Below are 27,396 nucleotides of genomic sequence, written 5' to 3' on the forward strand. Positions count from 1 at the left end.
GTGTGTGTTTGTGTGTGTTTGTGTGTGTGTGTGTGTGTGTGTGTGTGTGTGTGTGTGTTTGTGCTTGCTTTCGCTTGTATTTCAAAAATAGCGATTGACCCCGCAAATATTTTGTCGCTGATATTTTTAGAGTGTCTGGCAACAAGTGTGAACAAGTCGCGAAAGGCGAAAATACAACATTTAGTCAAGCTGTCGAACTCACAGCATGAAACTGAACGCACTGCATTTTTTTCCACAAGACCGAAAACTCAGTCCAATACAATTGTTTTTAAATCGATTTTGAAAATTTAATTTTAATCATAGTTTTAATCCAAATATAACATATTTATATGTTTTTGGAATCAGAAAATGATGATAAATAAGATGAAACTGTTTTGGGATCGTTTTATACAAAAATACTTTTAATTACAATTTTCTGATATTTAATGACCAAAGTCATCAATTAATTTGTAAGCCTCCAAGCTGAAATGCAATACCAAAGTCCGGCCTTCGTCGAAGATTGCTTTGCCAAAATTGCAATCAATTTGATTGAAAAATGAGGGTGTGACAGTGCCGCTTCAACTTTTACAAAAAGCCGGATATGACGTCATCAAAGACATCTATCGAAAAAATGAAAAAAATTTCTGATGATATCATGTCCAGAAACTCTCATGAAAGATTTCATTTTTTTAAATTTTTTTTTTATTAAATTTTATTCAATTAATAAAACACAAGATAACAAACATGGTAACTGTATTTTCTGTTTGCACACATACTCTCTCATTTACATGCCGTTCAGAAAAACTTTTATATTATACAAAATATACGTGTCAACATGTGTAGCATCAAAATGATCATATGTCATCATATATTGATCTTTTTTTAAACCAATATTCGCATAATAATGTATGGCTGTCTTTACCTTATATCAAAGAAAATAAACAATAATTTGTTTTTAATTAATAAAACTTCAGACTAACGAAATCTTAAAACAACATGATTTCCAAAAATAATTTCCAGTGTTAATCGTGAATCGTTTTTTTTTTAAATGCTTACGCACATCTTTGCGATTAAAATAATGTGATTAATCTTCTTCATATTTTTGCTGTTACTTTTTATACCAAAAAGCACATCTGTAACATTCAACCTAATTCTTTCGCCAATGTTTACTAAAATGTACATTTCAATATATTTCCAAAAATTCAGATAACCAACCACAATAATTTACACAACTTTTTGCGTTTTTCATCAAATCATCAACCCATTTCACAAAATCAGTTCCAAAACCAAATTTTTCAAACATCTTCAACATAAACTCTTTGGAGATGCAATCAAATGCATGAAAAAAGTCAATTGACACCATCAATCCAGGCTTATTATGTAAATCTGCATGTTCTAAAACATCATCAACTAATCGCAATAAGGTTGAGACACGTCTACCTTTTATATACCCAACTTGATCCTCATTCACAACACTCCCTACAACATCAGAGAGCCGAAGAGCTAAACATTTCGCTAATAACTTATAATCTGTATTGGTCAGTGAAATAGGTCTCCAATTCTTTAAATCATTTCTTGACAAATCCTTTCCTTTATGAATCAGTGTAATTGCCGCTTTACACTGTGAATTAGATAGAGTTCCATTCTTAAAAGCAGAGTTAAAAGACGCAAGTATATACCTTTTTAGGCTCCTCCAAAAAAACTTATAAAACTCAACTGTTAATCCATCAATTCCAGGCGCAGAACCATTATTCATACGCTTTAGAGCTGACAAAACTTCTCCTTCTACCACTTCCCCTTCACAACTGTCTTTCTGCTGATCATTTATTTTTAAAACCTTTGTTCCATCCAAAAAAGTGTCAATTTTTAAGCTCATGTTTCCCTCATCTATTTTCCGTTTATACAAATCAGCAAAATACGTTTTTTGGACAATAATAATATCTTCTTGCGTTGTAACAATTCGTCCGTTATCATCTTTTACACTTTCCATTATTTTTGCGTTTGCTCTCGCCTTTTCTAACCCAAGAAAAAAAGGTGTGTTCCTTTCACCCTGCTCGATCCATTGAACTCTTGCAAGCACCTGTGCTGCACGAGATTTACGCTGCTCTGACAGTTCTAACTGCAGCTTGACCTTCTGCCGTTTACCTTGCGTTTGAATACAGTCAGGGGAGATCCCAAGGGTTCTATCCAACTCATTTAATTCACCATACAGTTTTGCAACATCATTTTTAATTTCAAAACTTTTAAACTTACTAAAATTTTGGGAAAAATCCTTGATTCTCATTTTCAATAATTCCCAACCAAGTTGACAATCCTCTTCATCATCAAGTTGAAATGTGTCAAACATTTTGTTCATTTGATCAACAAAGCTCACATCATGCAATAACCCTCTCCTCTTACGACATCAGATAGTTTACTATGAATACTACAGCCTCTGTGGTCCGACGTCGTAACAGAGATTATGTCACAATCAACAATCTTTTCAAACACACTTAAGCTACTAAAGACGTAGTCAAGTCTTCTTGCCACAAATGGAATATTTTTTGACCATGTAAATTCTTTTCTATCTAAATTATTCATTCTCCATACATCGTATAAATCACATTCATTCACCAGGTCATTAAATTGTTTCACAACAACGTTTGAATGTTTCTCTCCACTTATTATGTCGAGCTCATTACTCATGACACAATTAAAATCACCACACAACACTATATCACCATCTTCCTTTTTTAACATGTCTGAAACATCTGCAAAAAAAGTCATTTTCTCTCTAGACTCGTTTGGTGCATAAACATTTGCGATAATCAAACTTTGGTTATCACTACGAATCTTCACTGCAAGAATGCGCTTCGTTTCACACACGATCTTTACATGATCACAAACAAACCCTTTTTTTTTTAATAATATAACCTGTCCCGCGCTATGCACGGTACTTTCGCTGTAAAACAGATCACCACCCCACTCTCTCCTCCATTCTTCACTGACATCTTTAGTAATATGCGACTCTTGCAAACAATTGACATCATACTTTTTGCTTCTGAAAAACGTAAGCAAACTTTTCCTTTTTCTTTTGGTTCTTAACCCTCGAGTATTCAGCGAGAACAATTTCATGTTACAAGCCATTGTTAGTGTCCAGTATCAAGTTCTTGTTACACAGCACGTGCGCTAGTTGGCACTCGCATCAAGCCGTGCGTGTTTCTCCACGCCTTCTGTTGTTGGGGAAACCCCCTCTGTCTCTTGGCGTGTCTGCTTGGGGGTATTTGACCGAGTGCGAGAGTCAAAATCGAGTTGTGTTTGTTTCTTGCCGTTCCTTTCCTGTGTTAATTGTCTACCTCTTTCTACGAGCGCTGATTTTCCCTCCTTCTGTTTTGGTTTGTGTTTTGCAGAGGAGTGTATGTTTGTGTTTTTGCTTTGAGGTTGCTTATTTGTCTGACTTGAGTTGCGCAGCCCTTGTGAGGGGGTGTCGTCTGTGGAAGCTTGGAATTCCTTGCTGACGTCAGTTGTCTGGGTTGTCTGGGTGTCTTCCCATTCGTCCTCTTCCGTCTCTCCATCACCACTTGCGTCATCGGCATGGGAGTCCTGCACGGGGCCGCTCTGTCCACCCTCATTGGTTGGTTCGGTTGGTTCGGTGGGCGCGCTGATGGGATCCCACACTGACGTGGGATGTGGGCGTTCACACGCTGGGTCGCCCAGCTTGTGGCCGCTGCCCTTGCACGCCCTACACGTGATAGGGTTGACACATGTCCAAACTCGGTGGCCTGGCTGGAGGCAGCAGGAGCACTGGGGAATCCCCTTTTCTGATTTCATAAAGATCAGTCCAGTAGTTTACTCTGAATCGCTCGATCCACACACACACACACACACACGCACGCACGCACGCACGCACGCACGCACGCACGCACGCACGCACGCACACACACACACACACGCACACACACACACACTCACACACACACACACACCACGACCCTCGTCTCGATTCCCCCTCTATGTTAAAACATTTAGTCAAAACTTGACTAAATGTATAAACATAGAGAAATCTACCGGACTGACTTAACCGCCGTTTTGGGAAGTTTTGTGACGATTTGGAGCTTAAAGAGTTCAAGGGACATTCGATGTACTGTAATTTAGCAACAACTACAATGATTTGCTCAAAACTGCTCCGAAACTATGCCAACTAGTTAAATGAATTTTAATCAGCGAGCAGATGTATTCGCCCACTCTCCTGTGTCAGGAGTCCAGACTTCCGTTCGTCAGCAAATCTTAGTAAGTATTCATAGATACCGAGTCATCAAAGCAGATTAAAACTGTTGGATTAAGAAGGTCACACGTATAGTCTAGTAAACGGCAACGCATGCGCATTCCGTGCCATACAGGTCTAAAACGCTTCGCAAAACATAAACAAACATAAAGTTTGTTGGATTGTTGGAGATTATAACGGTTTGTAAAGACTACCAACAACATCATTTTTATTTGAAAAATGTAGTACCAGTCATAACAAGGTTAGGCGGATGCATTTGAGGGCAGATCTTTCTGACGAGGCTGATATGACAAAAAAGGTCATTCATTCCCCTACCTTATTCAAAAACCAGATTGACTTTACATGGCGTAGTGTCTATACAGTGGAACCTACAACACATACACCCCCAAAAATCAAATTCGCAAAATCAAAATAACTGCGTTAAAATAAAATAAAATAAAAATTCCGAACAACTGAAATGAAACATGTTCTGCAATTTTTGTTATTATGTTATGCTTTGGCGAATAATTCTTATTAAATGATCATGTTGAGAGATGAATTTCCTCCACAACTGTCTTTACCTGGTTGAAAAATATGCATTTTTACGATGTTTGTAGCATGTCAAAGTGACACGTTCGCCTGCAATCACGACTCGCTTGACCCCTACCCTGTATAACACAGTTTATGAACAAATAAAACAATACAACGATTAAATAATATCACTAATCGTACAGCCAGTAAAATATCTTCCACGAATCTGTCTTCCTTTTTGATGTACCTTATCTGGTTCATATTTTACGACAATTTGAAAATGACGAAAAATCACTAGCAACAGTGGGCGCGAATGAGTTGCGTTTCTTTCGCCGGGTACTGTACCTTGTATGAATAGACATAACAAACAAAATTAATAGACATTAAGAAAAATGAAACCTTCAAATTATATTTTCTACTATGGCTGTTCACAGCGCATTTGTTTAAACGCGCACACAAATTCTTGAAAAATGCTCTTTCAAGATCTATGATCAGTTAAGGGGAGACAGGGTAGGCAAGCACTTTTTTTCTTTTTGAAACAGCTTGCGGCTTGTTTGATTTTTGCAAGCAGAATAACTTAATTAAGGGAAACCATTTTAAATTTTGAGTGAAAAGCAATTTTTTGGGTTTTATTCACCAAAAAGTGAGAAAAACGTCATAAAATGTGCTAATTTTTAAAATGTTGCAGTTTGTGAACCAGTGCATGTTTTGATCCAGTTTCTTTTTCTTTTTAATGATATTTGTGTGTTTAATAATTCTGTGTATCGAAAAGCATTTCTAAGCAATATATTATTTTAATTTAGCATTTTCAGTTACCGGTTCAGATCTGCTAAGAAAATATACATGAAATCCTAACTGTCAGACTCGTAAAAACCCAACCAATGCACTGAACTCTTATTCCATACACAAAACTGACGCTTTACAAATCATAAACAACATAAACAAAAATGAAACAAATCCATTAAGCCATTCAAAAGTTGCAACATTTTGATTACAGATTTTTGTCTGAAAATTACATTCAGAGAAAACAGCATTTGAAAGATTTCAACCAGTAACTCAATGAACTAGTAGCACAGTGCAGCCTAAATTGATCTGTTTTTCGAAGAATAACCATTTTACTATGTAGGGAAAACGATTTCACAATCAAAGTATCCAGACTTTTTTGTTAACATCATTTGAAAACTCATCTATGTTAGTGGAAATATGAATTAAAAGAAAATTTTCAGACTCATAAAAACACAAAGGATCCACTGAACTCTTATTCCATGCACAGAAATGGTGCTTCACTAATCACAAACAACGTATACAAAATTTGAACAAATCCATCTGGCCATTCAAAAGTTGCAACATCTCAAAATTACATGTGATGTAGAGAAAACAGCGTGTAAGAGTCCCACCAGTCAGACACCCCATTCAATTACCCAACCCTCGGTTATATGATTCTTGATATGTCAACATATTCAAATATCTGTACCATAAAGTCAGTCCGGTAGATTTCTCTATTTTGTTCACACTTGTTGCAACACACTCTGAAAATTTCACAGAATACATATTGGTAAAATATAAGTCAGATTTTGGGGTCAATCGGTGTCGGTTTTTTTTAACAACTCGCGCAAACCTGGTAATACATAGCAAGCCATTTGATATTATCTATAGACAGTATACAACCGATTAATAATTCAATCGCCTGTCCTCGGCGATCAATCAATGAGTTGACTGCATTGAATTTTCAGGAAGATTAGTTTGACGCAAAAGATTAGACCAGTGTGTTATGTGCACAAACATGATTTCTGACAACCCAGTTTCTCATAAATAGAGAATGAAGAAGCGCAGCGAAACTGTGTCATTCTGCACTAAGATTGCGCGGTAAGTTTTCAAGAAATGGACTCCGCCCATTTCTTAATAATACATTATCTCTAAAACCGCATGCCAATCGCAAACTTGGAGGGACAGAGTCAGAAAGACAGAGAAAGGTGCGACTAAAGGGAACTATCTTTAGTGATCCTTTTACACAGATTCCAGGTGAGTACATATTGACAATTTTATACTTGGGATATTATCTTATAGATTAATGTGGATTGCGGACTTCTGTTGCTCGACTACAGTGTGTTATATAAAATTGTAGCACACATTCGCATCACTTTTTCGAACCATTGTAAGTCGTGTAAATAATACAATTGCCAGTCGTCCTACATGCTTACGTGCCGGTGAGTGTGTGTGTGTGTGTGTGTGTGTGTGTGTGTGTGTGTGTGTGTGTGTGTGTGTGTGTGTGTGTGCGTGCGTGCGTGCGTGCGTGTGTGTGTGTGTGTGTGTGTGTGTGTGTGTGTGCTAGTGTCTGTGTGTGGGTGTATGTGTGTGTGTGTGTGCTAGTGTCTGTGTGTGGGTGTATGTGTGTGTGTGTGCTAGTGTCTGTGTGTGGGTGTATGTGTGTGTGTGTGTGCGCGCGCGTGTGTGTGTGTGTGTGTGTGTGTGTGTGTGTGTTTCAGCAGTTTAAAGGAATGGTTAGAGGACTTTGTTAAAAACTGAACACTTCAAAATGGCTTAATTGTTCTCCATGAAACGACGATGATTGTTACAATATCTCCTCGCATTAAATGATGATGATGTGAGGATAATGTCGATGATGATGACCACCATCACCACCACCACCACCACCACCACCACCACCACCAACACCTCCAGCACCACCACCACCACCACCACCAACAACAACAACAACAACAACAACAGCAACAACATGTCTGAGATCGTTTGAAGGGGAAAAAAATCGTATTATGTGCTTAAGAATCAAATTAGGTAAATGACAAATTTCCTTACATCATATATAGATTAACTGCAACATGTCAATCAACAAATTAAGGCCAAACTTTCTAGTAGATATATAAAAACGTCTAAGCCATTACTATTTTATCAATATGTACCAGCTTACTTAAACAAACAAACAATCGAACCCATCTTAGAAAGCTTGTCGCTTTAGAATATTTAAAACAAGTCACGTAAAGCCAAATGAAGAAATATTTTCATTTGAGGTTCTATTCTTCTTTAAAATAAATGTTAAACGAGTGTCATAAAGTAGGTGTTGGTTTTCACAGCGGACAAAAAAAAGGTGAGAAGAGGGGAGGAATGCAATTTAAACAAATAACATAAAAAAAACAGCACCACCAACAGCTAACAAACACATACATCTCACACAGAATGCAGAGCGCAAACAAAATATTGTACACAAAATATAAGCTCGAGTTGGAGTCAAACACTGTACGTCAACTTTGGAGGCAAGCGCTCCAATCACTGTTAGTCAGTTCAAAATGTCCGACAGCGCTTCGGCGATAAAGCGGTTAAATGCGTTAGCGCATAATCGCACATAACTTCGGCGTTTCCTAATCGATTGGTTGAATACATCCTCTAAATGTATGCGTTAGGTGTGGCATATGTCAGTCTAAATTTCAGGCAAACCGCCGACTAAATACTGGAGTCATAGGCAAACAAAAGCGTAATGATCAGACGGACAGAGGCTTTTTATAAAAGCAGCCATCCCCGGCCGGCCTGCCTGCGAACTTAACACTTCTCAATCTCTCCTGATTCATAAATGTTATGCATCCGAAGAAAGATCCTTCAGAACTTAAACTGTTACATCATTTGTCCTTTTCTTTGTACGGAACATTTGTTTTAGAGTCGACGTGAGGGTGTTAGAATGTTCCCTCACTTTCTGCGACCAACGGTTCTAGGTGAGATTACAACGGACTCCGTAAGCAAATGGCTGGTGTAATGCATTTTAGTGTATCGACGGGTAAAGTTTAGCAATTACATGAAGTTAGTGTGGTAAATATTGTGAATTCTGGTGTTTTCAAGTGTGGCAATAGTAGTCGTTCGGTCATCTATGCAACAACCTCGATACTATCAAGGGACGTCATAAAACATCGCGCAGGTCACACAGTTGATCTTTGATTATCTTATTTTTTCAGATACAAAGATGCTGTTCTTTGATATTCGATAGAATTTTGATGGGTGAGGAAACTTTATTTTCACTTCCATGTCACTCATATGGCCAAATTTACCAGAGAACGACCCTAAAACACACACATTACATTACTGCTTGCCTTTGTAATGTTATTTAAGAGAATATGATGTTGCTTTTACTTTACTGTATCTATCACTCACAGACACATACTGTAATGCGCGATACCACATCAGCCAACATGAGAAAATAGTGCCAGTCTGTACACTATTGTACCAATTCTCTCTGAACACTTATCAAACAATATACCTTGTTATCCTTGTAAACAATAAGGAAAACGGGGGGCCATTTTGCAATGAAAATCGATCAAGCCGTCCACGTGCAGTTTTGCGACGTTGTTGTTTATTTCGATATTGGTGATAGAAGTAGCGTACCGATAAAATATACGATCAGGATGTTGTGTACCAGGGTTTACAGCAAAACAAACCATTTTTTTCCATCACAACTGCATGTACAAATACCAGATATGACGAGTACAACATACCTCCGTTCAAGTATGCTGACCGATTTTAAAGCAACTTTTATGACACACCGTGTCAAGAATTACGTCATGTGCGACGTCATCGTAATGAGTACAATTATGATATATTAATCAACAAGGTAAGCGGACGTCAGGTAAATAAAAACAGTAATGTTTCATTGATTTTCTGTGATGTGAAGAGGTCTGAAATCCACGTGAAAGTCAATTATCAATAGAGGCTAATTTGCATTTGAACGAGAGGAGTCACTGAAAAAGTGCTCATTAACGTAAACGGCAGTTTTTTGCACCCTAATTCCAGGAACTGCAAGGGGAAAAACTGCCAAAAAAAAGATTTAGCCTCTTTTTTATCAAACGATGCTTTTTGTGTAATATATTGTGCTAAGATGGAGAAAATCACCACAGGTCCAAAATCTAAGGGTATGACGCAAATAGGCTAATTTAAGCAAAACGTACTTCTCTGTATTTGACAGTATGAATATAATTCGTTTGAATTATTTTGTTGCACATTTGTGGTTTTAGGAACAACCAAGCTGTCCTTCTACGTGATTAAAATTGCAAAAAGTGCAGAAAGTATATTCAAGTGTAATTATGCGTTAGGGGGTATATCTCGTATAAGGCATGATAATGTTACATTTGAAACGAAAAATGTGCATTTTGGAGAGATGTACCTTACTGAATGCTCTCAGTAAATCTACAAAATCAATGTAAAGGCTAAAATGAAAAGACATCAGAAATAAGAAACCGAATTCACAAGTGCATGACGTAGTTACGAAATACCAACTGGTGTTTCTTTTACAACAATTCTCTGGCTTGCTACTGGTTGGAAAGTATGAGTTTTTCTCTATTACATATGAATACTTGCAATGTACTGTTTTCGAGATAAGTACTGTTTCCATGGAGTATGTTTTTGTTCTTTAGTACTAGTGTGTCTGCTTTGACCCCAAATTGCGCATAGCTGCTTCAAGGTTACAAACTGACATTGGAATCAATAGACATTAAGGTTTCCGATAATATACAGAATAAAAACACAAGAGAGGTAAGTTGTTGGAACGTTGTTATTGACAAAATTACGTTACAATCACAACGTTTTGTCAATAACAACGTTCCAACAACTTACCTTTCTTGTCTTTTTATTCTGAATTTTGGAACGTTGGCAGTCTCTTTGTTTTTGGATCCGATAATATACAGTTAAAGTGCATGCAACATCGGTGCCTAAGTCGTCCCCAAACCTTTGCTGGCTGCTCCACTATGTATGAAGATATCTTAGTAAAAATGTGACTTAATGTGAAAATAGATAAATAAGCCCTTATCTTAAAAAAAGTGGCACTTTGAAGCTGGTCTCTGTTGGAATCTTTGCACATTAATCTTCTGTTGTTTATTTCTCTCACAGAAATTCTACAAAATGGAATATTCAATCAATGGACCAAACGGTTTTTGGAAGCAAATCAACAACGGAAGGTATGAGAACTCTCCCAGTCAAATTCAGATGCAACTTGGAGTACAGACTGGAAAACCTTTCCGTGGTTGCAACTTTGGAGAAGGTAGCGATATTGGTATTTATATTCCTTTCCTGTGTACATCTCTTATTGCCCCCCCCCCCCCCTCAACATCCCCTGCTGTTTTGATCACCGCTATTTCGTTCAGCATAAATAAGAAAAACATTTTGAGTTGGTTTTTTCAAGCAATAAAATACGTTTCATTGCATTTTCATGTCTTGATAAATCTTATGGAAATAATGTCACATAAGCAATGAAGTATGATCATTATCGCGATAAAAGAAAACACACAAAAGAAGTTAATTTTATATATTCATTGGTTTAGCTGTCCACATAATTATGGCAACATATGCAATTGTTTTAAACCAACATTCATCAACGAAAGAAATCCACCTGTTCCTACTTTATACCCTTATTTCTTCAATTTCTTTTTTACTTTTCTTCTTCCACCCCTCCCCCCCCCCTTTATGGATGTGTAATACGTTTAGTCTGTATGCATGTGCCCCTGACATCAGCCAACCACTTCTCTCCCCTTTCATTTATTTCCGTTCCAAGAGTTCCTTCCCTTTTTTGTATGTTTCCCCTCCATTTTCTTTTCAAACCTTGTTAGTTCCGTGTTGCGTCTGCTTTTTGTTGTCTTTTGTGTTCTTGTTTTTCCTGATGAAGCTTTCATAACGAAAATTCGTATCGTCTTGTGTCGTTCTTGTATCGGTGAGTACAGTAGTCCTTTGTTTTGTTTTTTACTTTGGTTCAGTTTCAATTCGGTGCAAGGGCTGCAATTCACACGTTGCTTGGCCTCATGACATGATCAACAAGCCCAGCACCACTGCAAAATCCAAAAGCTACAGAACGATTTGTGGATGCCAGTCCAACGTGCTTGTGCAGTGCCTTAGAAATGACTCGGGTAAAAAGAAAAACAATAATAATTATACCTAGCTGTAGTGTATATAATTTCGGTCGAAAAATACAGAGAGATGGACACACACTAGGGTTTGTATGATCAGTATATTTGCTTGTGTATGGAAAATACAAGTTTGTTATACAACTATATGTACAGACAAAACTATAGTTAATACATTGCCATTTTCTATGAAAACGAGTAAACACGCGAACTGAGAAACGAATGGCCAAATGTTTATTGTGCAAATTTGATTTACAGTATTAACTGGTCTTATCTTCTCCCCCCTCCCCCCGAAAAATCACTCACAGTTGATCATCTCTATTACAACGTGTTATTTTTTTTGTGTGCATATATGTACTTGTATACATTTTTGCTCTTTGTCTTAGAAATTGATTTTGGAGATCCATTCTCCAATTGTATATACAAATAATAAGGTGAGTAACGTTCTGCGTTTTGTGTCTTTGCAGGCACGTATTTTGAAGTCATTACAGTATCCAGCGCCGGGATTAACACAAAAGAACAACAGGTCCCATTATCTCTCTTTTTCCATTTCTAGCTTCCTCCTTCTCTCTGTCCGACTCTTTTCTTCTGATTCTACACTGAAGTGTACTAAATATTGACTCAGATTCTTTAAACACCGCTAACACGCTCTGTACACTTTAAATTGAAGTGTTCCACATTTGAACCCACTTTTTTGTAACCAGTTGTAAACACTGTGCGACATAATGTATCACTCTACTAGCAAAGGGGGCCCGGTAGCTCAGTTAGTAGAGCACTGGACTTGTGATCGGAAGGTCGCAGGCTCGAATTCGGGCCGGGACGGACACGGGTCAACTTTATGTGCAGACCCAGAGACGGAAGCCATGTCCCACCCCCGTGTCATCACAATGGCACGTAAAAGACCTTGGTCATTCTGCCATAAGTGCAGGTGGCTGAATACACCTAAACACGCAGACACCTGGGTAGCGCGACTCCGTTGCTGCTAGCTTTCCACTGGGAGGAAGCGACCCGAATTTCCCAGCAATGGGACAATAAAGTAATGAAAATGAAAAATGAAAATGAAAAATGAAATGTAGCACACATGATAAACACGAAATAGTTTACAACGTGTGCTACTTTTGCAAGTAGAATTACATAGTACATTGTATTCAACACAATGTTCGCAACTGCTTCAAGTAGAACACTTCCATTTACAGTGTAATCACACGTATCCAACACTTTTTCGCTCGACTGTAGCGACATCCCATTTCAATCAAGTTTCAGTGAAAGTTTGGTCACAAAATCTTTGACTCATTCCGGAATATTGGATTGCATTTTATCTGGGAAGTAAAACAATTGATCCGTTTTAGGGCAATTCCAGCGTCACTGACGTGGCATTCGCACAACATATTATTTGCCATAAAAGCCATATTCCTGATGCTTTTATTAACTCAAATTTGTGCAGAGATTTCCCCAAACATAACAACCTTCCTACCCAAGGTGAAAAATGTTAAGGTAAAAATAGCTAAGGGTACTTAACTTGAGTTTGAAAAAACGTCACTGACGTGGCAAAAATACTCACCTGCATTTCACTCACAAAGCAAAATACAAACTATGAGTTTAGCCAACTAAATCATGTGATTTTGTTAGATCATAGTCAAGACATATCATACTTACTGAAATATGGGGGTCATGCCAATACGTCCCAGTACCATTGTGTCCCAGTACCATTGCGTCCCAAAAAAATGCCGTCTCATTGCGTCCCATTAAGCAATCCCATTGGGTCCCAATACCATTGGGTCCCAGTGCCATTGCGTCCCGTACCATTGCGTCCCAACAAAATTGCGTGTCGATAGGTCCCAAGAAAATTGCATCTCGATACGTCCCATAAAGGAATCCCATTACGTCCCCGTACCATTACGTCCCAACACAATTGGGCAATCAGTGTGTGTGTGTGTGTGTGTGTGTGTGTGTGTTATGTACGTATGTATGTAGGTGTCTGTGTCTACATTTGTGCGTGTATGGGTTTCGCTATCTGTGTGTCTCGGTGTCTATGTGCTGAAGGTTCGATGACTGGACAGTCAGTCTAGCTTTTCTCAGAAACGGGTTTAAACATCGTCTACTCAGTAAATAAGCCTACAGTCATGTCATGCTCGGTTACATACAGTGGAATACAAAGCGGTGTACTGTACTGTTTCGGTATTTTTCTTTGTGTCGAGCACCGCTAAAGCATATATCAATTTTACACTTGGGTTTAGGTTAGCGTGCTTCAGTTCATTTTAAAAGAAAGAACATGGTTACCTCAGAAAACCTGAAAGGAAAGCAAGGAGCTTCTCAAAACAAACAAACTGACATGCAATATCCTTTACAGTTTCTGATTATATCATGAAGGATTTTTTTTTCTCCCATGAACAAACAAATATTTATTTATTTATTTATATTTATTTTTTTCCACTTCACCTCATCTCGACTAACCGGTACACATCTTTTTATTTTATTTTTATTTGTAAAATACTGCTATGTACCGACACAATTTTTATTACAAATCGTGTTGAACGCGTTTTGTAATAAAAAATTGTGTAATCCGAACACGATTTGTAATAAATTTATTACAAAACGCACTTTTATTACAAAACGCACTTTTATTACAAAACGTGTCGCTACACTGCTACAGTAACATCTCAGAAATTAAATTCACTAGTATTGGGACCTAATGGTACGGGGACGCAATGGCACGTAATTGTATTGGGACGTAATGGTACTGGGACGCAATGGTACTGGGACCCAATGGTATTGGGACGCAATGGTACTGGGACGCAATGGTACTGGGACGTAGTGGTACTGGGACGTAATGGTACTGGGACGTAATGGTACTGGGACGTAATGGTATGTTCCCGAAATATGAAAGAAATTGCAAATATCAAATGTATCCTTCCCACAAGCGGTTAACATGTAGCGTCACTGACGTGGCACGAGTAAACTCAATGTTCAATGGTAATACTTTTTTTTTGGTGTTAAAATATAGGTAGTTTCACACGGACGATTTTTATTATTGATTATTGATCTTCTCAGCCATTGTTGAACCACTGTACGGCTCTTTGTCTCTCCGACCGTCTGTCCCTTGGTCCGCCCGTTGGTCCACCGACACCATGATTGCCCATCTAAATAACTTTTGAACTAATGATTTGAATTTGACATTTTGTACATATATTGATACACTTAAAAGAAACATACACCTCCAGCAAACATATTTAAAGCATTCCGGGTCAAGGTCACTTCTCAAGGTCACCGGTCAAGGTCACTCGTTTTTTATTGTTGTGTTTTTTGTGTTTTTGTTTGTGTATACACTTCAGACAACGCCTTGATTTCCAACAAATATTGCATTCAAACGTGGCGGACGAACAAGTACACATCATCAGAAAAATAAGTAACTCCTGATTCTAGCTCGAAAACGTCATTCAAACAGTTTTGTATCCAGCTGTCATTATTTTGACGTTCTTGGCCGTCTTCCCTCCCGGCAATTTAGCAACCATTATACACTCACGTAAAACAAATGAGTATGTACATTTGACAAGATCCTAAATGTGCAACACACTATTCCACTTTATCTGTGTTGGTGTTAGTCGAGAATACAACGTAAATTGTAAATCTGTACATAACTAAACTCCAACATTGTTGGATGAGAATTAGCGCTACGAGGTATGATCCAAACAAAATGATCAAATGTGATTTTTGCGGAGACTGTTTTGGCGTATCTGGCTCAAATTACAGTAGCCATTAGAACTGCTCTCCACCTACATCGATGCAAAGTCACAAGTGCCTGAGCAAAGTAGACGCCATAAGATGGCCTTATTTGGGCTTGGTTTTAAACTCTGATTTGTCAGCTTTTTTATGTCTTGGAAACAGTAAAACTTCTTGACACAAAGTCTTGTTTTCATATAGGGAATAACCAGAAATCACAAGGAATAAAATCAGGTCTGAAGAGTGTGTGAGGCAAAGATGGAATTATTTAGACTTTAAGGAATGGAGTTACGGGCTTTACTTTGTGGAGACTGGCATGACAAGGGAGGTCTAGGTTTTGCAGTATAGTCGTTGACCACTGAACTCGTGAGTAAGTATGGGTAATAAGATTTCTGCATAGTATGTGACAGTGACAGTTCTGTTAGCAGACAGAATATCGATAGCAACAGGACCTCGGTGATTGCAAAATACAGCGAATATCACTGTTTCTGCTTTGGAAACCTTGCTTACAAATTTGGTGCGTCTCGTCATTGTGGTCCAATCGCGCTTTGTTTTGTGTTTTCTGGCACTAATGTAGAAGGAAACCAAAGTCTCATTATCAGTGACAACATTCATCACAAGTTTGGGTCTACTTGGTTCAAAACAGTTGAGCGGATCGCGTGCAACAGGAACCTGTTGCTTCTTCCGTTTCCCTGTCAGCTTATAAGACATCCACTTTGCAGCCAACTTTTGAAACTGAAGGTCATTGTGTAGAATTCTGCCGACTGTTCTATATGAAAGTTTAAGTATGTACACTTTTAATCTTAGTTTTTAAGTTGTGCTACAGCAGCTACATTCGTCTTGTTTGAAGAGCTCTCCGGAAGTCTTTTTGGCTATTCAGAGTTGTTGTTAACCCGTGATTTGTAAAAATGTAAACACTTTTTACAAATTACGTCGAACCTAAAACCGCGATTTGTAAAAATGTAAATATGTAAAAATATCACATTCCACAAAGTAATACATGCCTTTTATTTGTATTAACATTTGTTGTTTAGAGTCTCTATGCTGGGTGGTGGGGGCTGGTTTGGGCCGGATAGGTAAAAATATTACGATTTGTTTAGCATAACAAAGAAAGAGAAAAACATTCTAATAGATCCCTTGACTTTGGGGTAGCGTGACTCTGTTGCTGCTAGCTTTCCACTGGGAGGAAGCGACCCGAATTTCCCAGCGATGGGACAATAAAGTAATGAAAAAAAATAGTGTACACAAAATCTAATAGACCCCAATTGACTTTGGAGACGACAAGAGAATATCGGGCGCATTTACGTGCTTTGTAAAACATTTTACAAATCGCGGGTTAACAGTTGTTCCCCTTTTCCCCAGTTTTGATTTCCGTTTTTTTGTGTCAGATTGTAGAATATGAAGAAGCTTTGATTCATGTAACTTTCTTCCCCTTTGTAGAATTTTTCTTTGTGTCATTACCTAGCTACACTCTAGCACAGAAGTGGAGTTGTTCATGGTGCTTGACAAAAGACCCCGTTTTCAAGCATAATTCAAAAGTGACAAAAAGAATATCACAAAGACATTGGTTAAAATCGCCCAATAACAAGTACACGTAGTACCATAGTGCCACAGACGTTACAAAACAGTGCCACGTCAGTGACGCACTTCGTGCACAACAAAATGGGGACAAACAAACACAAATCACATGGTTGGACTCCTCCATTTAAAAGCTAAGATAACAAAAAGAAATTAATCAACCAATCGGTTTATCGCCGCAAAAAGTTTTTGTTACCAAAACGTCACTACATGGCACCATTTTGGGGTGGGAAATGTTTTGAATATATCTCAAAAACTATTATCATTAAATATTTGAAAAACAGATCAAAAGATAGTTTAAGGCTTCTCTAGCAACTTTGACTAATTTTCGAAACCAAAACAATAACAAGTCGAGTAAGGCGAAATTACTACATTTAGTCAAGCTGTGGAACTCACAGAATGAAACTGAACGCACTGCATTTTTTCACAATGACCGTAGTCCGCCGCTTGTGTAAAACGGAGTGAAACTGACGAGCCTGTTTAGCGCGGTGGTGGTTTCGCTGTGCTGCTTAGCACGCTTTTATGTACCCCTCTTCGTTTTAACTTTCTAAGCGTGTTTTTAATCCAAACATATCATATCTATATGTTTTTGGAATCAGGAACTGACAAGGAATAAGATGCAATTGTTTTTAAATCGATTTCGGAAATTTAATTTTGATCATAATTTTTTAATTTTTAATGTTTAGAGATTGTTTTTAATCCAAATATAACATATGTATATGTTTTTGGAATCAGGAAATGATTTAGAATAAGATGAACGTAAATTTGGATCGTTTTAAAAAAATAAACAAGAAGAGCAAACGCTCGATCGAGTCACTTTCGCAGTTCTGAATATTATATGAGGCATCAGATGGACAGGAAGAAATTGCTATTCACAACACAATGCATACCTGATGTAAAGAATAATCCTATAAAGTTTGAATCAAATCCGATGAATAGTTTCAGAGATATGATATTTCAATTTTTTTCCTTCAAGACATACCTGTGACCTTGAAAAAGGTCAAAGGTCACCAAAGCAGACGTCAAAGTGTAGAGGTCACTGGGAGTGAGTCACGTTCACATAAAATTTGAGCCCGGTCACTTTTATAGTTTCCGAGAAAAGCCCAACGTTAAGTTGTGTGTTGCCGAACAGAAAAGGCTAGTTATCTCCCTTGTTTTTCTGATAACGTTCGTAAAAGGCTACAGATGTAAATACTTTGATGTAAAGAATAATCCTACAAAGTTTCAATCACATCCGATGAACTTTGTCAAAGATATAAAATGTCTAATTTTTCCTTTGACGCTGACCTGTGACCTTGAAAAAGGTCAAAGGTCAACGAAACCATCGTTAAAGTGTAGAGGTCATTGGAGGTCACGACTAAACAAAATATGAGCCCGATCGCTTTGATAGTTTTCGAGAAAAGTCCAACGTTAAGGTGGTGTCTACGGACGGCCGGCCGGCCGGATGGCCGGCCGGCCGGCCGGACAGACTAACACTGACCGATTACATAGAGTCACTTTTTCTCAAGTGACTCAAAAAAATATTACAATTTTCAGATTTTTAATGACCAAAGTCATCAATTAATTTTTAAGCCACCAAGCTGAAATGCAATACCGAAGTCCAGCCTTCGTCGAAGATTGCTTTACAACAATTTCAATCAATTTGATTGAAAAATGAGGGTGTGACAGTGCCGCCTCAACTTTTACAAAAAGCCGGATATGACGTCATCAAAGACATTTAACGAAAAAAAGAAAAAAATGTATGGGGATATCATACCCAGGAACTCTCATGTAAAATTTCATAAAGATCGGTCCAGTAGTTTACTCTGAATCGCTCTACACACACACACACAAACACAGACACAGACACAGACACAGACACAGACACACACACACACACACACACACACACACACACACACACACACACACACACACACACACACACACACACACACACACACACACATACACCACGACCCTCGTCTCGATTCCCCCTCTATGTTAAAACATTTAGTCAAAACTTGACTAAATGTAAAAACTAGCACACGCGATGACATTCTTAAAAGTCGTCATAAAATGACTTCACAGGGCGCTTCCCAAATGGCGTCAAAAACAGAATGGCGGCATGCAAGGGGAGTGAATAAGAGGCAAACGATGAATGGTATGAGTAACTATAATCATCTCATATGGCATATGTACGGTGAAAAAGCCGTCAATTCCATTTTGAATTCCAGGCTTAGGTGAGCATTTTTTTTTAATTGCCCTTTAGTGATTTCCCTTTACTCGACTTGCTTTTAACATATAAACTGAGCAAATAAAATGGGTGCAAACATTTTCGTACCCCAACTAAAACATTCATTCCCGTGTCATTTCATTCAAACTTTATATGCCATTAAAGGCCTTTCACTTGGCAAACTGGCACACTTTTCGGATCAAAGATTTCTGTTATAGGTATCACGAAGTCAGGGTACCCCAAAAATCGACCTGAGAAAAACGTCAGGTACCAAATAAAAAATCGACACAAATTCAGAATAGACTTAACTTGGCAACCTTTTGCATACGAGGAGAAAGCCAAATCAATGATCTATCCTGAACTTTCTTTCTTTCTTTCTTTATTTGGTGTTTAACGTCGTTTTCAACCATTCAAGGTTATATCGCGACGGTATCCTGAACAGGTTGTTTTGTTTTGCTATCTTTCGTATCTCTTGTGTTATGTCATTTCTACTGATGCAGGTGTGGAGTGCATGAGCAGTAGAAAAGGAGAGGTTTTTGCGTCTGTTTTGAGGAGTACCATGACAAAAAGCGCTGTATTTCAGCAATGCCTGAATGGATTGCTTTGAAACTTTCAGGATCTCAAGTCGACATACGTCCGGTAAAATTTCGCATCGTTACATACATTTGTTGAGATGATATGCAATCTTTCAGAAAATGTTTTAAAACGTGTCATAGGTTTTAAGGCTTATATAAAAAAAAATCATGACTTTGCATGCATACAGACAAATGAGTGTTACAAATACTGCCCAAGTTTCATCTAAGTACAATCACTAGTTTACGTCTGCTAGTCCTGTAAACACGATCAATTATTTTTAGTGAATTGCAGTGCGACAGCGATGTCCAGTCATCTGGGACCGCAGCATGTTTTGAGAGGCACTCAGCGTTAACCGCCCTCAACAGCAAACAGCCTGAACGTTCCATTTTTTCTCATGTGTTTACATGGCTAGCAAATGTCCGTCACAAACCTGTGAGGGGTTTTAAAGCATGTTCTGGAAGAGTGCATGACATCTGAGTACAAACCTGAAGTGATCCCAAGTTTCGAAGCAATCCATTCAGGCATTACTGAAATACAGCGCTTTTTGTCATGATACCCCTCAAAATGGATGTAAAAACCTCTTGTTTTCTACTGCTCATGCGCTCCACACCTGCATCAGTAAAAATGACATAACACAAGAGATACAAAAGATAACAAAGCAACCTGTTCGTGATAGATAATTGATTTGGCTTTTTCCTCGTATGTAAAGGTTGCCAAGTTAAGCCTATTCTGATTTTTTGTCGATTTTTTAATCGGTACCTGACGTTTTTGTCAGGTCGATTTTGGGGGTACCCTTACTTCGGCGGCGGTCAAGTAATACCTATATCATAAATCTTTCATCCGAAAAGTGTGCCAGATTTCCAAGTAAAAGGCCGTTAATGGCATATTAAGTTTGAATAAAATGACACGGGAATGAATGTTTTAGTTGAGGTACAAAAATGGGTGCAATACTATTTTTGCTCAGTTTATATCCGGAGTGGCTAAAGTATACGATTAGAATTGGCATGTATTACTTTTTTGTGTGCATGTTTGTGTGGTTTTTTGTTGTTGTTCCATTTTAATGGCCTGGTTTTATCAGGGACAGATTGTAAGATCGGGCTGGCATCTTCATTCTTCAGTAAAAAGATCCTTCGTTTGTTCTCTCTCTCTCTCTCTCTTTCTCTCTCTCTCTCTCTCTCTCTCCCTCCCTCTCTCTCTCTCTCTCTCTCTCTCTCTCTCTCTCTCTCTCTCTCTCTCTCTCTCTCTCTCTCAATCTGTATGTCTACCCGCGCGTTTGTTCTAGGAAGAAGATGCAACTGGATTTTGGATGGGTGCTTCTTCGAAAACAGCTCGCTGTGAAAAGTGTGATAAAATGATTGGATGGTAAGTGTTATATCTGGATATGGGCGCTTTAAGACACCATTGAACCAAACAGAACAGGCTTCGTAATCTAAGAAGTAGAAGGTACGCTTTGTAGTAATACTAATGTAAGTGCAAAACGTTTGACAATCACGCTATGATTGTGTACACTCATAATCTTCATCACATTGCCGAGTATTTAGATTTTACTTAGATCAATAGCTCCTTGTTTGTTACTGCCATATGCGTTTGATATCACAACAGTACTAAATCCCCGTTTGTACACACTTGGTCCTTCAACCTATTAGACGGTGCGTTCTAGTGCGGTTTTTTTTACAGATCCCAGACTCAGTGACATAATAAGGAGTCCCAGTTATGATGCCTATGCACGAGAAGAGCATGTGGCATACACAGATGAGACTGCAAACCTCAATAAATTACATACCGAATAATATCGCTGGTTTACGATCGAACCGCAAAACATGATTACTTTTGCAGCTAGCGATTTGAAAGGGCAGTTTTTGTCATTGTTTCGTCAAGTGAGCCCTGTAATATTGTGGTGAGTGAGAGAAATCTGTATTGACATTGTGTGACTGTGTCAATAGAATTATTATTTCTAGCGCCTGTATTGCGTCATAGGCTGTTATCATAGGTATGACGAAGGTTTCAGGGTTTCGTCATTTCAAAGGCAGGGGTGTCAGCTTGTGTCGATCGGTTACGTCTGCGTGTTCGATTTGGATGAAACACACAGACTATGCATTTGTTTGAATATTCCTGAATGGGGAATGTTCAGTTTTGCTCTTAACAAGTTAAATTAGTTTAGATCGTATTGATAAAAGAATGTTTGGGTTGGTGACGCATAATCAAGCAGCGTCGTATAGGGCCCTCTCCCCCCTTCCCCTTTTCCCGACTAAAATGAGTAAAAGTTTAAATGAACTCGCCCAAAGTTGAAACAAACGCGCACTTGTGACCTGGTTCTGGCAGAGAAAAGCATGTCAAGCTTTGCCGGAATTTGATTGAATTATGCATTGTGGATTTTGTGCATTTGTGAAGTGAAACAGTGTGTGTTGGTGTGTACCAACTGGACTGATCCAGTGATGGAGTGTGTGATGGCTGTATTTCCTGGATTTTGAATGCTGTTGTTAACCAGGGAGTTTTGTTTCGTGTACAGAGATGATGTAGACCAGCCGAGCGGACTCTTGGTGGGATAGCGTGTTTATTAGCGTGTTTATTAGCGTGTTTTTCTTCTAGGTAGTGTTTATTAGCGTGTTGTGTGTGGGTAGAGCACACACTAGTGACTTTATAGTGTTGTGGCAACATAACTTTTTCGTAGTAGAGATTTGCCTCAAGCTACTTTTGAGTTGAGTGCGGAGTATGTGTTTCCACCTTTTTCAGACTAAGTGTTGAAAGTGTTTATTGGAAAAGTAGCATTAGTCTGACGAACCTATTTTTAACTTTTATTTTAAATGCTTGGTGATTGTGTGCGTGAGTGTTATGCAATAAAAAGAGGACAGAGAACATCATTCAATGTATTCATCAAACTTTTATTGTTTGTGTATTCTCTCCCTCTCTCGCTTCTTGTAATTGCCAACACCCGCATGCGCTCCACCACATTTAAACACATTAACATGCTTTCATTTAAAACTTCGAGGTCGTCATCGTGGATTGACGCCCGACCAAAGCCTTATTGAAGCCCAACGGAGCGAAGCGACGGAGGGCTTTAATTAGGCTTTGGGAGGTCGTCAATCCACGATGAAGACCGAGAAGTTTCAAATGGAAGCATGTTAATGTTATTGTAATTCAATCTGACGACGTTTTCTTTCCTGCTGGTTCTGTTCTGTTCACACACTACTTTCAGTCCACCTGCCTGCAAGGGTCAAGTCCCAAGAAATATATCTCTGTATTCGTCTCTGTATTCCTATCTTATCACTCTGCTCCTGGTTTTTTTTCTTTCACATAAATTTTCCTTCTTTTTTGACGGGTTTCTGGACAGCAAACTCTAAAACAAATTCTTTTCATCACAAAAGCGATCTTTGGAATTGACTGACGTAGTCCCGAAGAATTCATGCATCAACTTACGTCACGTATTCGTCGTCATCACTTCGCATAACTTATGGTCTCAGTATTTCGTTGGCCTTCATATTCCCTACTTGTAAAATGACCTTCAAAGTTAACCGAGACTAGTTGAGGTTGTATCAATGCGCCTCGCCAGCAGGTGGTCATTGGCTGTTTGTTTTTTTAGCGAGTGTAGCTAGGCTACATCGACAATTAATGACCGGTAATTTTTAATGAGTTGGGGCATTCTGACCAATCACAGGATCTGTTTAATTAAAACACAGTGCATCTCTCGTTAAAACCCTCACTATATTTCCCCCGTGCAGTTGAGCTATATGTAACATCTGTTTCAGGCTTATTACTGCTGAAGACAACACTTCCTTTGTGGCGCTATGGACTTCCAGGGTGTCATACGACTAAGGCAGCACTAGCAAGAAAGCCACCGCCATTGAACATCTAACTTCTTCTGTTCAATTCTCATGTGTTACGAGGAGAGGCATATGTTTCTTGTCGTTCAGACATTTCAATTAGCAAACTCCTGCATGAGATGTTGAATAACATAAAAAAAAACTCAAAACATATACTTATTAATTTATGACAAAATACGATGAACAAACGAATTAAAAGTTTGGTATGACAAAGGTGTCATTGTCAATGTACATTTTATTTTTCAGTTATGTTGGGTTCTGTCTTGTCTTCGGTATCAACACAAAATATTGGCGCTTGTTTGATAAAAAAATGTTTTGGGAAGAGCAAGCGAGGATTCCATTTTCGAGTAGAGCTTACTCTCAGTGCACTTGTGCACGATTGTTGAAATCCTTTTTGATTCTGTCAAGCAAATATATTACATTTGCTGGATTAATCTGATGGTATGTGTATTTTTTTCTATGAGAAGTTCTTAGTAGATATTTGTTTGGATCTTATCCAGTCGAGAGGGGTCGTGATTTGGCCTATATGGTCCGCTGGACCCAAAAAGCAACAACAATCAAATCAAATCAAATCCAGTTTAGAAACAAAATAGTTCTTACATGCGTTCTTGAATGTGCAAGTCTAGCAGTTTTGTTAATGAAATTATCAGTCGAGGATTAACCATAAAAAACCCTGTGGATTTTTTTTAATGCAATTTATATCGCGCACATATTCAAGGCGCAGGGATTTATTTATGCCGTGTGAGATGGAATTTTTTTTTACACAATACATCACGCATTCACATCGGCCAGCAGATCGCAGCCATTTCGGCGCATATCCTACTTTTGACGGCCTATTATTCCAAGTCACACGAGTATTTTGGTGGACATTTATTATCTATGCCTATACAATTTTGCCAGGAAAGACCCTTTTGTCAATCGTGGGATCTTTAACGTGCACACCCCAATGTAGTGTACACGAAGGGACCTCGGTTTTTCGTCTCATCCGAAAGACTAGCACTTGAACCCACCACCTAGGTTAGGAAAGGGGGGAGAAAATTGCTAACGCCCTGACCCAGGGTCGAACTCGCAACCTCTCGCTTCCGAGCGCAAGTGCGTTACCACTCGGATATCAGCAGACTGCAAATTGACCAAAGAGATAACGATAATAAAATCAAGAAGATCGTTAGGTTGGTTAGTGTTTTGTGTGAAAGCAAACACTGAAAATGACGTCAAAAATGGCGTTTGTATTGTGACATGCTTATATCTTGTTTTTAAGTATCCGTGTGGCCAATGAAATGCGACCATGAAACCACCGACATACATCTTCGTTGTGTTTTGTGCTAGTGTTACATATATGCATTTAGCTGTTTGCCCCTACACATGTTTACAGTGTGCATGTAAATTGTTCAAAAATAACGGTTTCCTAAGTAACATTTGGTTTATAAAACCAACCGCGAACAACGTGAACATGTCTATAACTTCTGCACGCACGAATATGCGACTCGGTGTATTATCAGGCACTACTGATGTGTTGTGAACGTGTTAGAATGTGCGCCCTGTCAATTCAATCCGATTTGAATGTGATTATTGCCTTACGCGTGTCGCCACTAAGCTTCGTTTATAATTTTTCTGGTTACGCTGGATCGTTAAAAATGACATTTGTCACTTCTTTTTCTTCTTCTTCTGCGTTCGTGGGCTGAAACTCCCACGTACACTCGTGTTTATTGCACGAGTGGAATTTTACGTGTATGACCGTTTTTTACCCCGCCATTTAGGCAGACATACGCCGTTTTCGGAGGAAGCATGCTGGGTATTTTCGTGTTTCTGTAACCCACCAAACTCTGACATGGATTACCGGATCTTTTTCGTGCGCACTTGGTCTTGTGTTTGCGTGTTCACACGGGGGTGTTCGGACACCGAGGAGAGTCTGCACACAAAGTTGACTCTGAGAAATAAATCTCTCGCCGAACGTGGGGACGAACTCACGCTGACAGCGGCCAACTGGATACAAATCCAGCGCGCTACCGACTGAGCTACATCCCCGCCCTTTACATTTGTCACTTAGCAACGCATTAAACTTGGTGTTTCTTTTGCATGTAATGTTCAACATCGCTGACAAATTCCATAAAAAAATTCCATTAATTTTGTGAACGCAGCAGACGTGGAGCGTTTTATGAGTCGTTACCAACGAGGGACGAATGTTACGTAGGCAACCTTTTGCGACTCTTCGCTCTTAAAGTTCATATTTTTTAAAGTTCGACATTTCAATGTTTTATTTTGTGGTACACGTGCTCGGTGTCTCTTTGTCAAGTCTTAGGCTATTCTGTGTAGTCTAGTCCTGTTCCAATTGTAAGAGTAAAGGTAAACAACCGTTGAGTTTTCATCAAAATTTGAACACACTCGATCGACTAGTTTTTTTTCTTTCGGAAAACGATAAATCGAAGAAAATCAGATTAAATACTGTTGCAAAATAGAGAGAAGAAAATCTTGCGTTTGTGAAGCTGATTTCCTTGTTAGTGGGGATAAAGAAAAGAGCAGTCCCTTCAAACTGCCGGGTGATACTAAGCTTATATATCTGGAAGACTTGACTGGGCGAACCAAGCAACCAAATTTAGCATCGGATTTCACTAGCTAACAGCAAGTACCCTCCCACACTTCTTAAAGAGTATTCTTTGTAAGAAATTGTGCGATTTTTGTTGCCCAAGACACTCAGATTTATGGTATGTGAAGAATAATGTTTCTGACAGGACCACTAAGAACAGATTGGTCAACTAGATCTAAAAAGTTGCCCTTCTTGTTTATAATCTGTGCCATGTAGCTTTGAAATCAGCAGTACATTGTTTTGGACACATAAGCTGTGAAAACACATACAGTACATTGCCTTTTTCGATGCATGATCACAAAAATATGGTCGCAAAAATGAGGCGATTTGGCAGAAAATAACATTTTTTAGGTTTAAAAACAATCGTGTCTGTTGTGTGGATAATTTGTGTATTGTTCTGTATTTGGGTTATTCCATGATTCAGATATAAACAAAAAGCAATACCAACGTGTTTAAGAGAGGAACACTGTGTGTCCGACGTAACCCAAAGACACAGCAGACCATTTATAATCAAAATCGTTTAGTGTCTTGATCTGCCTTGTTTTAAAAACAACGCACCTAAATCTGACCGAATTTCGAGTCGATTCAATGACGACGTCACTAAAACCAAAAGAATTCCATTCACAACACAGTCATTTTTAAGCCGGTTGATGACGCCACGTCATGGATCAATCGAATCGTCATAACACATGCTGACGTCAGCTGCGACGCAGCGCGAAAATGTGCTAACCTAGCCTTACTTGTCTCTGTGATAACTGAGTCTGGACTTTCAGTGTTCATCTTGTAGCTGCATGTTGACTCGATGTTTTGTTATTGACACTGTTTGTTGGTTGACGCAACAACAACAACAACGTTTTATTACCAATATCTATTTCAATTCGTTTCCCCCGACTGCATTTTGTTCGGAATGAGCTCTGAATGGGAAGCAAATAAAGCTTGTTACTATTATACTATGACTTTTTGTAATCTGTCTTGTGTGTTTGGACAACATGTTACGTTAAACATGTGTGATGTTACACAACTTTCCGACCACCCCTCGTATCCAAAAAGCATAAACTTATCTTTTGTTTAGCATGGCACCGTGGCAAATGTCTACATCTTTCACATAAACCATAAACACAACCTATTCAGACACTTTCAATTTTCACGATGCATGTCACACTTTAGGTACACAGCTTTATGGAATGACCCATAAACGATGTTGTTTCAAAAGACTTCCCGTGTGTCAAACCTATTGGACATTTGACCCGCTGGGG

At 38.6% G+C, this 27,396-nt stretch overlaps 1 protein-coding gene and 1 long non-coding RNA gene across 5 annotated transcripts in view; both read left to right on the top strand.

Annotated features, from left to right (window-relative positions):
* The window catches only part of LOC138973807 (cystathionine beta-synthase-like), a 253,496-nt gene that overhangs the window by 66,793 nt on the left and 159,307 nt on the right, over window positions 1-27,396 (top strand). The window lies entirely within an intron of this gene.
* Window positions 6,590-27,088, top strand: LOC138973815 (uncharacterized). The gene is made up of 6 exons (XR_011458166.1): window positions 6,590-6,775; window positions 10,640-10,790; window positions 11,500-11,649; window positions 12,114-12,172; window positions 21,018-21,097; window positions 23,482-27,088. It is a non-coding gene; the product is annotated as an uncharacterized lncRNA (long non-coding RNA).

This window comes from Littorina saxatilis, linkage group LG8 (genome assembly GCF_037325665.1).
Source record: "Littorina saxatilis isolate snail1 linkage group LG8, US_GU_Lsax_2.0, whole genome shotgun sequence".
Classification (NCBI taxonomy): Eukaryota; Metazoa; Mollusca; class Gastropoda; order Littorinimorpha; family Littorinidae; genus Littorina; species Littorina saxatilis.